We start from the raw sequence: 17,016 nt of genomic DNA, 5'->3' as shown, positions 1-17,016 counted from the left end.
CCGGAGCCGGCTGCGGTAAGTGCAGGACATGTTATGCATAGATTCAACAGTTACAAAACGAAGCAATCCAAGATAATAGCTACCCCCCGCGGGTTAGGGGGAGTCCTATATTGGTTGGGACGAGAAAGAATTTACCCGATGCTCCCCAGCATGTCGTAAGAGGCGACTAACGGATTCTGTTTCTCCTTTTACCCTTGTTAACTGTTTCTTGTATAGAATATAGTCAATTTTTGTAAAGATTTTAGTCAAGCAGTATGTAAGAAATGTTAAGTCCTTTGTACTGGAAACTTGCATTCTCCCAGTAAGGTCATATATTGTACTACGTTGCAAGCCCCTGGAGCAAATTTTTGATTAGTGCTTTTGTGAACAAGAAACAATTGACAAGTGGCTCTATCCCATCTCCCCCCTTCCCCCGTCGCGATATAACCTTCGTGGTTGAAAACGACGTTAAACACCAAATAAACAAACAAGAAGTCGCGTAAGGCGAAATTACTACATTTAGTCAAGCTGTGGAACTCACAGAATGAAACTGAACGCACTGCATTTTTTCACAATGACCGTAGTCCGCCGCTTGTGCAAAACGGAGTGAAACTGACGAGCCTGTTCGGCGCGGTAGTGGTTTCGCTGTGCTGCATAGCACGCTTTTCTGTACCTCTCTTCGTTTGAACTTTCTGAGCGTGTTTTTAATCCAAACATATCATATCTATATGTTTTTGGAATCAGGAACCGACAAGGAATAAGATGAAATTGTTTTTAAATCGATTTTGGAAATTTGTTTTTGATAATAATTTTTATATTTTTAATTAAATTACATATCTTTACCCAACTCACATATATAGCAATTAACTCTAGTTCAGTGCTGGTAACGCTGTACGCGTTCCCCTTGGTAACAAGGGAGACCACCCTAAAAAAGAGTGATCCATCCCATAATATCAGACCGATGTCCGGTCCAACTTCCGTATGCGTGCGCATACGCCGCCATTTGTACCATTCTCACTCAGCGTTTCAAGTGGACTGGACGCTCCTGACGTACGCTCCGGCTGTTTTCAGCTTTTCTCCAGAGTCTTTGGCTTTGGCTTCTCCCCTTGGTCGCCGCCTAGCTTTACACCTGTACCTATGCTGTGTGGTGAGATCTTTCTAATTTTGTTGTAACTTTAGCGACGTTTCGTCGCTTGTCTGAACTTGTGAAATTTTTTCTGTGAAATTTTTTCGCGAGTTCTTTTGCCATGGCTGAGGCTGCGCTCTTTGATAGCGCGAAACGGAAGCATAGTCAGAGGCAGGTACCTGACGATACGCCTCCTAAAAGAAGCTCGAGGAGAGATAAGGGCGCAGAATAATCCGCGTCTTTATCGTCAGAGCCATCTTCTGTTAAGTCTCCCGTTTTGGCAGATGTTCAAGCAGCTTCCGGTCAGACTAGTTTATCTTCTGACAAGAGTAGTCTTTCTGGTATAGCACTGACTGATTTTGTTACGCCTGGTTGCCCTGGGTTAGCACCAACTGTTGTTGCGGCGTTATTGTTGACGCTTAGCGCGCAGGTTTCGTTGTTAGCGTCGGAATTGTCTTCCACTCGGGAGGAACTGCGTTCTCTTCCGGCAGGTGTGTCTGTTGCTTTCTCTCTAGCCAGGATCCGGCAGTCTCCTGCAGCTTCCGCTTCGACTTCCGCTTAGGCTTCAGCGACCGTGACTCGGGCTGATGTCCATGCTTCGCAGGATGGGGGTACTCACATGGTGTCTCTGCTGAATGTGTCTACTCCAGTTAAAGGTATGTCTACACCGCGAGTAGCTAGGTTCTCTAGCGAAAGCGGTGTGCGAGCTCAGGAGGCTTTAAAGCGCTTAGTTGCCTTGAAAGTCCCGATGAGCAGCGAAAGGACGGGGGGGCTCCGAACATCTCTTTATGAGAATATCGGGGACCTTCTTTGTCCTCTTCCGCCCGGGGGGCAAGAAGTAGTCGGGTCTGAAGTTCTACCTCCTGGATCTGAGTTTGAGCTCGAGTCGGAGGGTAGGGCGGATGATGGGGTGCCTCTGTGGTAGAGGACACCGCCGACGATAATTTGTCTGAAGTTCTACCTCCTGGGTCTGAGTTTGAGCTCGAGTCGGAGGGTAGGGCGGATGACGGGGCTGCCTCTGTGGCCTACCTGACTACGATGGCGAGCAGGAAGGATAACGAGGGTGCGTCCATGGTGGTGGGCGACACCCAGCTTACTTGCCGTTCTAGTTGTCCAGCGCAGTGACGTGGGCTAACGAGGATGGCATTTAAGTTATTGGTGACTCTGGTGCTGACCACGGGTGTCATTCTGGGGTCGCCTACCTGACTACGATGGCGAGCAGGAAGGTTAACGAGGGTGCGTCCATGGGGATGGTCGACACCCAGCTTAACTTGCCGTTCAAGTTGTCCAGCGCAGTGACGTGGGCGGCGGAAAACGGCATTTAAGTTTTGACCGGAAGGGGTGGTTGAGAGCAAAGCATAACTTCCTCCACCTCTATCCAGTCAGACGACTTCCGGAAGTTCGGAGGATCAGAATGTTCTCTTCAGCTTCCGGGAATTGTTGTCCATTGCCCTGGAGTTGGCAATTGACCGCGTGTAGCCGGGTTCTCTGGTGAAAGTGGTAGGGTGCGTCCATGGGGATGGACGACACCCAGCTTAACTTGCCGTTCAAGTTGTCCAGCGCAGTGACGTGGGCGGTTGAAAACGGCATTTAAGTTTTTGACTGGAAGGGGTGGTCGAGAGCATTTTTAACTTCCTCCACCTCTGTCTGCGTTCGATGACTTCCGGAGCTCGGAGGAACAGGGAGTTCACTTCCGCGGCCGGAAATCGTCGTTCATTGCCTTGAAGATGGCAAATGTTTGAAGTCTGATGCAACTTCCGCTTCCTCCCGGGGGGCGGGAAGTGAGCAGTAGGGCCGGCTTTTTGTTGGACTATTAAGTCAAGCAGGGAGTCAGCTTCCGGATTGCACTGTTAGGCATGGCGGCTGTTCAGATGAAGGTGCTTACGCATTATTGTTTAGCACTGAATTCAGGTTCCGTTTCAAGTTAGCAAGTGCAGTGGCGCTCGCAGCTCTATTGGTTCGAGGTTCAACGGAATCGTCTGGTGTGTTTCTATGCAACCGGGTGGTTCTGATGTTTACTAATCCGCGGCCGGTTTCGCTTCCGCTTTTGCGGCTGTGTCGTCCGGTACAGGATGGGATAGCCTTCTACCGTTAACACTGTGGTGTTGGTAGTCGGCACTTTTCAGCTTTTGGCTTCCGGTTCCGTTACTGCGGTTCCTTTGCTGTTATACAGGCTGTATCCACTTCCTCTTCCAGTCTTCCAGCTGGCATGAGACAGGTGGAGGTAGTATCTGGTCACGGAGTTCCGGCGTTTGTAAATTTTTCAAAACTTTTCCGATTTTTTGGCAAGTTTCGCCTTATCGGGATTGGTGACTGGTTCTCATCATTTCGATGATCGTTATGATGCTTTCGAACAGGAGGAGGAAATGGGGAGCCTCTTACTTCACTTGTGTCGCTGTTCGCGGCAGTTCGTAGTTTGTACATGTGGAAGTTTTCACAAGCGAGTCTTCGTTGTCACCGCTTCCTTGGAGGACAACGCTCGACTTCATACCTGCGGGATGGTGCTTTGGCTTCTGTCTTACGCTCAAGTAGCGTGTCACTCACGGAGCGTTGTCTGAGGCTTCGGTTAACTCCAAACTGAAGAACTTAGGTTCTCTTTTTGCGTTCTACGGAACCGCCCTCGGGTTTGGCGAACATCCATCTGGATTTGATAGCAAGGAGAAACTGTCTGTAAGATCAAGATCTCCTGGCTCGGGTAGATTGTCACATCTTTTCTTTATGATGGGCTCTTTTGGAACTTGCTTTTTTCTCTCGCCTGGGCGGTTACGTTCTAACTGGATATCTTTGTGGTCCGACAGGACGCAGATACAAAGGATGTTACTTTGCCGTTTTTTACCTAAGAGTAAGCCTCTGCCTTTAAAGTATTGTTCTTTTGGCGAGACTTTAATCTCTTTCTCGTTTGAAAGTCTCTTTTTGAGTCCGCTTCTATGCACGCGGGTTTTTCTCTACTAAGAGAAGCTCACGGTAAAAGGGAAAGCGCAGGACAGGACTTGGCTGTTTTTTGTTTTCAAACGAAAAGCTTCAGGCGGGCTGTTGTCTATACCCTCGCTTTCGCAGGGCTCGTTTATAGGTCTATTCGGCGACCTATTGGTCGCACAGACGGGTCTTCGCAATCTTGGTTTCCAGACCTCTTAAGGCTGGCAAGAAGGCATCTTTGCTTTCTCACATTAGAATTACACGGATGTCTACTGTAAGGGTATCCTTGAGATACTCAGGGGCTTCCGCCTCAACTCTGGATTTGGTTCAGAGTCTTTATAGGGTTTTTGTGTTTTCGTTCACTTGTCACTTAGACTGGCGTGGTACAAAGCGCTTATTCCTTACGGAAAGAACTCCTCTTCTTTCCGTTTATTGCAGGTGGCTATCCACCTTTTTTTGGGTTTCCGTTTTTTCTTCCATGTCTTTTGTAAGACTTTATGAGATTTCGGTCACGTTGTTACGGCTTGGTGCAGCTTGGCTTTAACCCTTTTTCAAGGCTAGCCTGGCTGTTTATCACGGAAAATGGCCAAGCTTACTCTAGTAGCTTCTGTGAGAAGTGGGAGTAAGCGTGCTTTCTGGCTATGTTGGATAAAGACAGCTCTTTTAAGAAAGACTGACCTATGACTTGTGGGTTTCTTTGAAATTTTCTGGCATTTAAGCGGAAAATGGGGAAAACCAGCTTCGACTTGCATTTTCAGTTCATGAAGCAAGAGTTTGGCTCCTTTAGAGTCACGTTTAGCCATTTAAACTTTTCGAGTTTCGAAGATTTTTCTGACTCGCACGGATCTGGTTAGATCAGTGAATCAAAGGTCACTTGCCTTATCTTTCATCTCGGTCGTGATTTAACCTCGGCATTTAGGCGGTAAATGGGGACAACCAGCTTCCAATTGCATTTTCTATTCCTGAAGCATGAGTTTGGTTCCTTTAGAGTCACGTTTAGCCAGTTTAACATTTCGAGTTTCGAAGATGTTTCTGACTTTCACGGATCTTGTTAGATCAGTGAATCAAAGGGCATTTGCCTTTTCTTTCATCTCCTTCGTGATTTAACCTTGAACGGTTGAAAACGACGTTAAACACTGAATTAAGGAGGGAAGAAGGTCTATCTACTCTGGTAGAGGTATGACGTTTTGTAGTCAACCTTACCTAGATGGACTGCTACACTGGTTTCTTGCTCCTGGGGAGCTCGATGTGGTTATTTGTCCCGTGAGGACGCTCAGAAGGTACCTGTCACGGATTCGGCAATTGGTCAAAAAGTCAGAAGCTTTTATGATATCACTTAACACAAGCAGGTGTAAGGATATTGCGAAAGGGACTTTAACCAAGTGAGTCTCCATGTTGATCAGACAGGTGTTTACCTGTTGATTTCTCCCATCTTGCGCATTCCACCCTTGAGCAAGATTTTGGCTCCTGGAGATCCTGATATTGCGAATTGTCCCGTGAGGGCTCTCAGATGTTACCTGTCTCGAACACGGCTTCTTAGGGCAGAGAGTCAAAAACTGCTTTTCATATATCTAAACACGGCTAGGTGTAAGGATATCGCAAAGGTGACTCTAACCTAATGGATCTCCGCTTTGGTCAAGCAAGCATATGCCTGGTGGCACTTGCAGTCTAGTGACATTAGGGCAGTTTTGCCTCTCACCTCGGCTAGGACTCACGAGGCGAGAGCCTGGGCATCCTCAGTGGCAGTTCTCCGGTCTGGCAGACTAGCAGAAGTACTGGAAGCTGCATACTGGCGTTCTGAGGACGTCTTTGTCTATTTCTACCTCAGAGATGTCTCTTCGGTGAGGCAGGATGGCAGCTCTGCGCTACCTGCGATGGTAGCTGCGGGCCAGGTCCTGCGTGCTTAAATTTTGGTAGGTACCCACCACCTATAGTAGCAATCTGCTATATGTGAGTTGGGTAAAGATATGTAATTTAATCCAAAATTTTAATAATAAATTTTCATTTAATTAATATACTTACCCAACTCACATCGTTTAAACCCTCCCGCCTCCCCGCTGTGGTGGTATTGGGTTCTAAAAAAGTAGTGAGTTGGGCTTCGTTTGAATGATACAAATGGCGGCGTATGCGCACGCATACGGAAGTTGGACCGGACATCGGTCTGATATTATGGGATGGATCACTCTTTTTTAGGGTGGTCTCCCTTGTTACCAAGGGGAACGCGTACAGCGTTACCAGCACTGAACTAGAGTTAATTGCTATATGTGAGTTGGGTAAGTATATTAATTAAATGAAAATTTATTATTAAAATGTTGGATTTTCAGACCTTGTTTTTAATCCAAATATAACATATTTATATGTTTTTGGAATCAGAAAATGATGAAGAATAAGATGAACGTAAATTTGGATCGTTTTATAAAAAAAAAAATTTAATTACAATTTTCAGATTTTTAATGACCAAAGTCATCAATTAATTTTTAAGCCACCAAGCTGAAATGCAATACCGAAGTCTGGCCTTCGTCGAAGATTGCTTGGCCAAAATGTCAATCAATTTGATTGAAAAATGAGGGTGTGACAGTGCCGCCTCAACGTTTACAAAAAGCCGGATATGACGTCATCAAAGACATTTATCGAAAAAATGAAAAAAACGTCCAGGGATATCATACCTAGGAACTCTCATGTCAAATTTCATAAAGATCGGTCCAGTAGTTTACTCTCAATCGCTCTACGCACACACACACACACAGACACACATACACCACGACTCTCGTCTCGATTCCCCCTCTATGTTAAAACATTTAGTCAAAACTTGACTAAATGTAAAAAAGATAATAGCTCTAAACCCTGTCTGAGCCCTTCGCCATTCCACCACCAGTCCCTTCTCCCTATTCCTCTCCCCAACCTCCACCCCTCCCTCCCAACACCTCCTACCTCTCCCCAGCCAACTTTCGTTTTAACATTTAGTCAAGTTTTGGAGAATCTAGAGAAGGGTCGTGGTGTGTGTGAGTGTGTGTGTGTGTGTGTGTGTGTGTGTGTGTGTGTGTGTGTGTGAACAGCGATTCAGAGAAAACTACCGGACCGATCTTCATGAAACTTTACATGAGAGTTCTGAGTATGATATCCCCAGACGTTTTTCATTTAAAAAAACCAATTGTTGATAACGTCATATCCGGCTTTTTGTGAAAGTTGAGGCGGCAGGTCACGCTCTCATTTTTCAACCAAATTGGCTGAAATTGTGTTCAAGTAATCTTCGCCGAAGCTCGGACTTTGGTATTGCATTTTAGCATGGAGGCTTAAACACTAATTAATGAGTTTGCTCATTAAAGTTGTCATTAAAATCGATTTTTTGCAAACAGATTTAACATTGATTGCATCGTATTCTTCATCAAATTCTGAATCTCAAAATATATACATTATGTCCTGTTTACTCTTAAAATGTGATCACAGTTAACGAAAATTAATTAGTACTTCGATTAAGATAAAAGAAATCGATCCAAAAATGATTTTATCTTATTTTTTTATCATTTCCTGATTCCAAAAACATACAGATATAATATGTTGTATTCAAAACAAGCTCAGAAAGTTAAAAAAAAAAATATAGACAAGTCGCGTAAGGCGAAATTACTACATTTAGTCAAGCTGTGGAACTCACATAATGAAACTGAACGCACTGCATTTTTTCACAATGACCGTAGTCCGCCGCTTGTGCAAAAGTCAGTGAAATTGACGAGCCTGTTTAGCGCGGTAGTGGTGGTTTCGCTGTGCTGCATAGCACACTTTTCTGTAACTCTCTTCGTTTTAACTTTGTGAGCGTGTTTTTGATCCAAACATATCATATCTATATGTTTTTGGAATTAGGAACCGACAAGGAATAAGATGAAAGTGTTTTTAAATCGATTTCGGAAATTTTATTTTAATCATAATTTTTATATTTTTAATTTTCAGATCTTGTTTTTAATCCGAATATAACATATTTATATGTTTTTGGAATCAGAAAATGATGGAGAATAAGATGAACGTAAATTTGGATCGTTTAATAAAAAAACATTTTTAATTACAATTTTCAGATTTTTAATGACCAAAGTCATCAATCAATTTGTAAGCCTCCAAGCTGAAATGCAATACCGAAGTCCGGCCTTCGTCGAAGATTGCTTTACAAAAATTTCAATCAATTTGATTGAAAAATGAGGGTGTGACAGTGCCGCCTCAACTTTTACAAAAAGCCGGATATGACGTCATCAAAGACATTTATCAAACAAATGAAATAAATGTCTGGGGATATCATAAAGATCGGTCCAGTAGTTTACTCTGACTCGCTCTACACACACACACACACACACACACACAGACACAGACACACACACACACACACACACACACACACACACACACACACAGACAGACACACATACATCACGACCCTCGTCTCGATTCCCCCTCCATGTTAAAACATTTAGTCAAAACTTGACTAAATGTAAAAAGCGCGCTTTCCTGCTTACCGCAATACGCTACCGCGCTATTTTGGCTTGTCAAATGTACTTCGTTTTGCACGTGAAAATTGAGCGATTTCCTTGTCCTGGGAATTGACGAAGCTGTATTGTCTTGGTCGAAAAAAATATAGTGCGTTCAGTTTCATTCCATGAATTCGACAGCTTGACTAAATGTAATAATTTCGCCTTACGCGACTTGTTCTTTTCGATTGTTATCTACATCCTCGAAGGTATTTGGAACTTGAGTCATACATTGTTGTTTATGGGTTACATGCTGTCGTCATCGTTAAAGAGCGGCTTCAGGTAAAATAGGGGAAGCAGAGCGACCGCTGAAGTATTGCTTAGTTAATGACGACGACGACGACGACCAAGATGTCGACGACGACGACGACGACGACGACGACGATGATGATGATGATGATGATGATGATGATGATGACGGCGACGGGTAATAGGGTAACAAGCGTCTTGACCATGATGATGTTGACAGATGTTGCATTCATCGTATGTATAAACCATGTTCTTATGGATGGCGTATTAAGCAGTTTCAGTTTCTACTGGTTTTGTTTGTTTTTAGATTGCAAAGACAACTTCGTGAATCGTGAAGGCTGCTGTGAGTGTGCCAAAAAATATAATGGAGACACAGTTCTTCCCGTATAAGTCGGGCTAGGATTTTACACGTGATAAAACCCTTCCACTTCAACTGTCTGTGTGCATTCTGTGTAGAGTGGATTTTTTTTCGGGGAGGGGGGAATAATTTATTTTTTAACGGACACCAGCTGAAATCTGTTAACAATATCAGCAAAAAGTTATCACATGACACAGGATGCAGTCCGAATATTAATGTTTGGTACTGTTGACCCCCCCCCCCCCCCCTTTGAAAACCCCCCAATTTTTAAGACCTCCTCCCTTTTTAAGCCCTGCTTTTTGAGATTTTCGGTCCATAACCTCTGTAGGTCTTAAAAGGGGGTTCCACTGTATGTCCAGGTCGAGAGGTGGTCCAGCGTAAAAGCCTGGCCAGATCTGAGATGTTGAGCCGAAAACTGTTTTTACGCGGGAAGGACTGTCTCTTTAAATAGAGTATAACTTTATGTCTTCTTGTGATACGTTCATGTGTGTGAACATACTAAATATTATCAGGGTTTTGTTTTTTTGAAACATTTTTCAAGAACAATTTTTTTGGTCAGTGTAGTAGCTAACTTGAATGTTTTGTCATACATCCCTCAGACATACACACTTACTGTTATAAAAACGTACATTGTATAACACTTCTTCTTCCAAAAAGGTATTCCTATTAGCAACCTGAAATTGTCATTCATATTTCCAAGCCTTTTTTGTTCTCTTTTTGTTCTCTCCCTGTTTCTAAACCTATACTAAATTACTTAAAACTGATGCGTGTTGGGCAGTGGCCACAATCGGTCAAAGTTGTATGGGGAAGGACACTCCCAACGTGTGTGTCAGCGGTGCAACTTGCATGGACAACTCGACAACCCCATGGAAAGACTTCACGTGCACGTGTAAAGGCACTGTCCAAGACGACGGAACCTGTGGTAAGCTTTGAACATAGGAGTTGGAGGGGGGATTGCTACAAGTTAGGAGGTTGGGTGTTTGCTACAAGTTAGGAGGTTGGGGGTTTGCTACAAGTTAGGAGGTTGGGGGTTTGCTACAAGTTAGGAGGTTGGGGGATTGCTACAAGTTAGGAGGTTGGGGGTTTGCTACAAGTTAGGAGGTTGGGGGTTTGCTACAAGTTAGGAGGTTGGGTGTTTGCTACAAGTTAGGAGGTTGGGGGATTGCTACAAGTTAGGAGGTTGGGGGATTGCTACAAGTTAGGAGGTTGGGGGTTTGCTACAAGTTAGGAGGTTGGGTGTTTGCTACAAGTTAGGAGGTTGGGGGATTGCTACAAGTTAGGAGGTTGGGGGATTGCTACAAGTTAGGAGGTTGGGGGATTGCTACAAGTTAGGAGGTTGGGGGATTGCTACAAGTTAGGAGGTTGGGTGTTTGCTACAAGTTAGGAGGTTGGGGGTTTGCTACAAGTTAGGAGGTTGGGGGTGGGGAGTTGTGTGTGGGTAGGTTGGGTTGGGTGGGAGAGAGGTGAGGGGAGGGATGCTGGTTTGAAAGTGTGTGTCAAGGTTTGGGGAGAGGGGGAAGAGGAATAGGGGGCAGGAACGAGTGGACATTCGTGAGTGTGGATTTTGTGTGTGAGGGGGTGCTTGTGAGGTGAGAAGAGGTATGTTGTGAGAAAGTTTGGGGTGGAGCAGTGGAGGAGGGGGGGGGCGGGTACGGAGGGATAAGTGTGGGTTGTAAGAAGGGGGAGAGATGGGTATGGGTGGGTGATCCTGGATTGAGTGTTGGAGGGGGGAGGGGGATGAAAACAGGGATGTCGATGAGAAAGTGTGGGGGTGTGGACTACGAAAGGGAGTGTTTGTGTTTTGTGGAATGCATGTGTGAGTGTGCGTGCGTGTGTGTGAGTGCGTGCGTGCTTGTGTGCGTGTCTATCTGTCTGGGGTCTCGGTCTGTCTGTCTGTCTGTATCTGTAGGCTTACCTCCTGTCATTTCAGGCGCTGCCGCCGTGGTCACTTCTCTAGTCGTGTTGATGGCGGGTCTGCTCGTGACATCGCGCTTCGTGTGAACTTGACCGACACTGTGGAATCGCCTTCAGCTATAGATGGCTTTGGTGTCCAAAATGGTTGCGCTAGACCCTTGTAGCACAGTTATGATGTGTATTGTTGTTTTTAACTTTCACTCTCTCTCTCTTATCTCTCTCTCTCTCCACCCCCCCCCCCTCTCTTCTCTCTCTCTCTCTCTAGCTCTCTCTCTCCCTCTCCCTCTCTCTCTCTCTCTCTCCACCCCCTCTCCATATCACTCTCCCCTTTCCCTCTCTATCACTCATATTTTACCCCGTCCACAGTCACTAAATGTGAGCATCTGTATTTTGTATCCTTCAGTACAAACGCATTTTTAATGCACATGCAGCTGAGATTCAATCACATTGTGTAAACAATCCCACGAAAACATTTTCCGTACTATGTGTGTTTGTTTTATCAGATCAAATTTATTTGGGGGGACGAATTGTTGCAAAAGTTAAAATGTTCTTTCACAATTACGCTATTTACGAAAATAATTCATTGGAAAACTTCCTGTGCACAAAGAGCACCTAGGCTGTTCATCTTTGGCATGTGACCAGTGCCATGCTCAAGTGTATCTTCTGGGCTAAATTAAAAACTGGTAATTGGGTTCTGAAATGGCAGTTCGGCTTTTATTGTTGAATGCTCAGATTGGAATGACAGTTATTGGAAAAACTCTGTTTGCAGTATTTATGCGAACTTGAAACATGTGTACATTTAAGCCACGTATATTTAGAATTAGAGATAAAATGTGCGTGATATGTTCGGAAAACCAAAAGTTAACATTCGACTCTGGAACATTCAAAACTACTGAGTACAGTACTCGTGTTGATTGCCACTGATTGATTTATCGGTTTGTTTGGCTTTGGCTTTTTATACTCAATTGTGCCGCTCTCTAGACATTGTATTTCTATTTTTCTAGACTAGATCGACTTTGATATCCTTGCTGATTGCTTTGTGTGTTGTGCAGTTAATTAGAGGAATCATAGTAGAAGCAAACGAACGCTGTTTCCGCATTAGCAGTGTGATACACAACGTTGTCGCTAGATTAGACTGTACATCAGCATTGGAACTTCTTTTAATCGTCAAAATGAGCTGGATAATTTATTGGACTCTTGAAACTGGAAAATGATTACTAGCCATGTTTTATGTGTTAATAAATTGGGTTTAAATAACGAAAAATATGAAAACCTATGGATAGAGAGAGACAGAGACAGACAGAGAGAGACATCAAATCGGCGTTGACTCATGCCCTCATACATTTTCATGTTCAGCAGTTTCCGCTTTGTTCTATTGTGATACTGTCTGGACGAAAAGAATATCAAAACTCTTTTGAATGCGGATGCATTATTGGAGGGTATTCACACTGTTTTACTCGACAATGAACGTCATTTTTGTGCATGGCATCATTTTTGGTCAGTTCTGCTCATGAGAGGGGAGGCGGTGATGTTATTTCTATCGCCTGTATGTCTCCATTATTGGAAAAATCTGTCGCAGTTCTGACAAAATAATAATGAACCGATAAGGCGTCCCGATATGCTCTGTTGGGGAAAACAAAAGAATGATGTTTCTGCTCAAAGATTGTGCTCACTGTTACAGAAGGGAGTCGTTCATTTTTTCGAATGAGAACACTGCCAATCACGCCGTTACAAGTTCGTCTATGTAATGACTTCCACTGAAAATGAGGGCAGCTGTTGGGTTGTGGCTCTCAAAATCTGTTCATTAGAATGAGTTCTCATGTAACTGAAACTATACTTAAAAGTTACTTGGTGATTTTGACAGCTTGATAACACAAGTCCGAAGACTTTAGACATGCTACAATGTCTTTAATCGAAGAAAGTTTGCATTCTTGGCCGAGTCAATGCAGCCCGCTCGAAAATTACTTCCCTTGGACGCGTGACGTCAGCCGCGGAATCGGCCGGGTGCTCTCTTTATGCCGTATAATGGGCGCAATCGGGTTGTCTAGTCAAGCCCTCAAGCATACTTCACGGGTAGGTGAAGAGAAACTTAGGATGGGGTGACTTCTCCCAGGCCAAAATTTCGCAGTAAAAAACGGAGTTCATAACATGTCTTCCGTCCCCCTCCTGCTTTTGTTCCACTTGAACCCTGTTTTTGTTCAACTTATTGGCAGATATTGTCACGCGTCGAGGAACACAAACACACACACACAAACACACTCACACACAGACACACACAGACACAGACACACACACAGACACACACACACACACACACACACACACACACACACACACAGTACACACACACGTGTTATCACACATATACACAGACACACACACATACGTGTTATCACACACACACACACACACACACACACACACACACACACACACACACACACACACACACACACACACACACACACACACACGATAACCATCACAAACACAGTTTGACAAATTCATCTTTGATTTTTTGCGGCCGAACCCCCCTCCCCCATTTTCCACACTAGATCCACTGTTTCATCTTTGTCTCCGTCTCTCTTCCCTTTATCTTATCTCGTCTATCTACTTGAGTGAGTAACTGAAGATGTATTATCATCATCTCTTTCCTAGATTTTCCCACCGACAGAGTTGGCTTTTGTCTTGAATTCAGTACCTCACACGTACACGGTAATTGGTGTGACACCTCAAGCGGACCTTCTTCATAAGTATACAGTGTCTGCTGACCAGGGACACGAGGGTCTGTGATTGAGCAACTTTATGGTTTAACCGGGTGGACTGGAGGAGTAGCAACAGCATGTGAACCACTTTAGAAATGACTTGTAAAGGTTGCAGTCGGTCAGATCAAAGAAGAGAAAATGGGAACGTGGGTCTTGAGAAGATACCACCATCGGCCCATCCTAATACTTTACTTTGTGCAAGAATCAATCACGCGTACAGCATTACCGATGTCCAGCTGTAGTCTACATTGTACTGTAAACTTCACAGCGGCCTTATCGGCTTCCTCGAGTGACGTCACAGCAAGGCTAACGCTGCGGCGTCTTTTCTTGTGTTGACAGAGTTGTCGGTCGCGGATTTTGAGTCGTTTCGGCCTGCTAACTGCTTCGTTTTTTTGCGGATTGTGAGAACTAGCAGAAAGTTTCACGCATTTTAATGGTTTCAAACTAATGATGAGACGGGCGCTGTGGCGGGGTGGTAAGACGTCGGCCTCTTAATCGGGAGGTCGAGTGTTCGAATCCCGGTCGCGGCCGCCTGGTGGGTTAAGTGTGGAGATTTTTCCGATCTCCCAGGTCAACTTATGTGCAGACCTGCCAGTGGCTTATCCCCCTTCGTGTGTACACGCAAGCACAAGACCAAGTGCGCACGGAAAAGATCCTGTAATCCATGTCAGAGTTCGGTGGGTTATAGAAACACGAAAATACCCAGCATGCTTCCTCCGAAAGCGGCGTATGGCTGCCTTAATGGCGGGGTAAAAACGGTCATACACGTAAAATTCCACTCGTGCAAAAAACACGAGTGTACGAGGGAGTTTCAGTCCACGAACGCAGAAGAAGAAGAAGAAGAAACTAATGATGAAAGTGTCTTCTTCTGGACCAAATCAACAGTCTTTAGTTGAATCAACTCGGAAAACTCGTTTTTGCACGCGACTCCGCGCATTTTTGAGACCAGGCAACCCGACAGCTGCCCTTTAAAGACGTATTTGTTTAAGGACTCCAAATTGTGCCAGATTGAAAACTGTTCAAAGAAGAGCTCTGGCTTTACTTTATTTCTTCTGCTTCTTTTTAATTTTTCATTTGAGCTGATATTTGCGTCTGGTCAGTAAAAACCGAGCAAGGCGATACAACGGTTTCTATTGCTACACTTTCTTTTAAGAATGGTTAATGGTTAAGGGTTAATGACCTGTTGCATTGTTGTTGTGTTTTCCCAATTTTTTTCTCATTTATTTTAGAATTTATATGCGGAGCATCCGGTTTACATTCCGGCATCGTTTTGTTCGAGTCCCAAATGCGTGTGCAATAGCCGATTCAGCGTTCACAGTTTACTTTGACTGTGAGATTAGTTTTGTCACTGCTCAACCGTACTGATACAGGCACTCGATCTCTGACATATATATATCTGCTATGTGTTGTTACTATAGTGCGTGTACTGTTATGCAAACTGTAGATTATGCATAATGTAATTGTATCTTTATCTAGTCGTGTTCTTCGACTTATTTCCCTTTTTTCTGTCTCATTTCACAGAGTTTTTCTTGTTCCTTGGTATCTACATGTGGTTTATACATACAATAAAGAAGCAGAATCATTGTTGTTGATGTCTGTTGTCGGTTTTGTTTAGTTGTTCTTGTTGAAGTTTGATGGTGGAGGTGGTGTGACCGTGTCTGTAGATAAAGTGTAGTTGTAACAGTTTATTTTGACTTGTTTGTTTGTTCGTTTGATTTTTATAAAAACAAAACTAATAGGTTATTAGAACGTTTAATTATTGACAAAACAAAACGTTACATTTACATTTTGTCAATAATTAAACGTTCCAATAACCTTTTTCATTTATCAATTCTGAAATATATGGAACGTTAGCAGTCTATCTGAGTTTTTTTAAAATTATTGCTTCTTTGTTTTGTGGTTGCTCCATTTTTGGTTGCTTTGTTCGTTCCTCGTTTTGTTTTATTGGGTTTTTTCTTGCATGTGTGCTGTTTGCTTGTTTGTCTGCTTGCTTTTTAACGGTCATTTTTTTAACCGTCATCATGTTGGCCTAGTGGTAAGTCGTCCGCCCCGTGATCGGGAGGTCGTGGGTTCGAACCCCGGCCGGGTTATAACTAAGACTTTAAAATTGGCAATCTAGTGGCTGCTCCGCCTGGCGTCTGGCATTATGGGGTTAGTGCTAGGACTGGTTGGTCCGGTGTCAGAATAATGTGACTGGGTGAGACATGAAGCCTGTGCTGCGATTTCTGTCTTGTGTGTGGCGCACGTTAAATGTCAAAGCAGCACCGCCCTGATATGGCCCTTCGTGATCGGCTGGGCGTTAAGCAAACAAAAAAAACAAAAAACAAAAACCGTCGTCATATTGTAAAGAATGTGAAGGTGGTTCCAAAATAAGTATTAAGCTGGTGTCCTCATTTGATTATCTATGAACAGATAAACTCGTTCTAAAAGCTCGCATGACACAACAATAATACACTTGTGTAGAACAGACATTACAAAAGCTAATTTATCTGACGGTACAGGCAAACATCCTTTTAATTTCTTGAATATTTAAATGAAACATATAAGAAAAATCACTCAATAAGATACAATGTCACCCCAAGACATACAAAAAGTTCGTACTCACACTCAATGGGTTTTTTCATTGCAGCAAGACAACTGCACGCACTCACCCACTCACACTAAATGTTTTGCTCACTGTTTTTCAATTTAAAGCAGATGTGTGCTTTAACTGGTAGTCATTTGTTCAGCCGAGTTATCTATCTTCCTTGAATTTATGATTTACCCGGTCCGACAGATTGCTTGATCAACTGACCAGGCAAAGTGATTACCAAAACCATGCTAGCTGCTACCTTGGTTAAAGTTAACGTAACTCGAGAACGGCAGTGAAGTACTTGCGGTCTTCTTTTCATTTTCAAGGAAGCAGCCGAACGAGTACACTTCACACGTTCGAGTTGTGCTTGGTTTGACCAAAAACATTATCTTGTCAAGGACGTCGTAAATTGCCCCTCGGTGAAAACAGCTGGTATTATGTGCAAGTCGGTTTAGTTCAATGATATTTTAGCAAAGAGACACCGATGAAGATATAAATGCACGTTTGCTCAAGGGGACTTCATGTCTCGGGGATGATGATGATGATATATCTCTCTTTATTTCCCTCTCTTGGAGAGTTTGCTGCGTGATAGCCTCTAACCCTTATCATTGTATAACAACGTTCAA

The 17,016-nt window shown here is 43.7% G+C and overlaps 1 protein-coding gene and 1 long non-coding RNA gene across 4 annotated transcripts in view; both read left to right on the top strand.

The window, feature by feature from the left end:
* LOC138971553 (uncharacterized) overlaps positions 1-15,402 on the top strand; it is a 20,802-nt gene extending 5,400 nt beyond the window's left edge. The window contains exons 3-6 of the long non-coding RNA XR_011457292.1: positions 1-15; positions 9,089-9,124; positions 9,918-10,061; positions 11,070-15,402. The exon at positions 1-15 is cut by the window's left edge and continues 132 nt beyond it. This is a non-coding gene — a long non-coding RNA (uncharacterized lncRNA). The remainder of the gene's footprint in view (positions 16-9,088; positions 9,125-9,917; positions 10,062-11,069) is intronic.
* Positions 1-17,016, top strand: part of LOC138971551 (cell death abnormality protein 1-like) — a 62,510-nt gene that overhangs the window by 22,349 nt on the left and 23,145 nt on the right. The gene's annotated exons all lie outside the window — the stretch shown is intronic.

The sequence above is a fragment of the Littorina saxatilis genome, linkage group LG7 (assembly GCF_037325665.1).
Source record: "Littorina saxatilis isolate snail1 linkage group LG7, US_GU_Lsax_2.0, whole genome shotgun sequence".
NCBI classification, from domain to species: domain Eukaryota; kingdom Metazoa; phylum Mollusca; class Gastropoda; order Littorinimorpha; family Littorinidae; genus Littorina; species Littorina saxatilis.
This window is presented reverse-complemented; position numbering and strand designations above follow the sequence as displayed.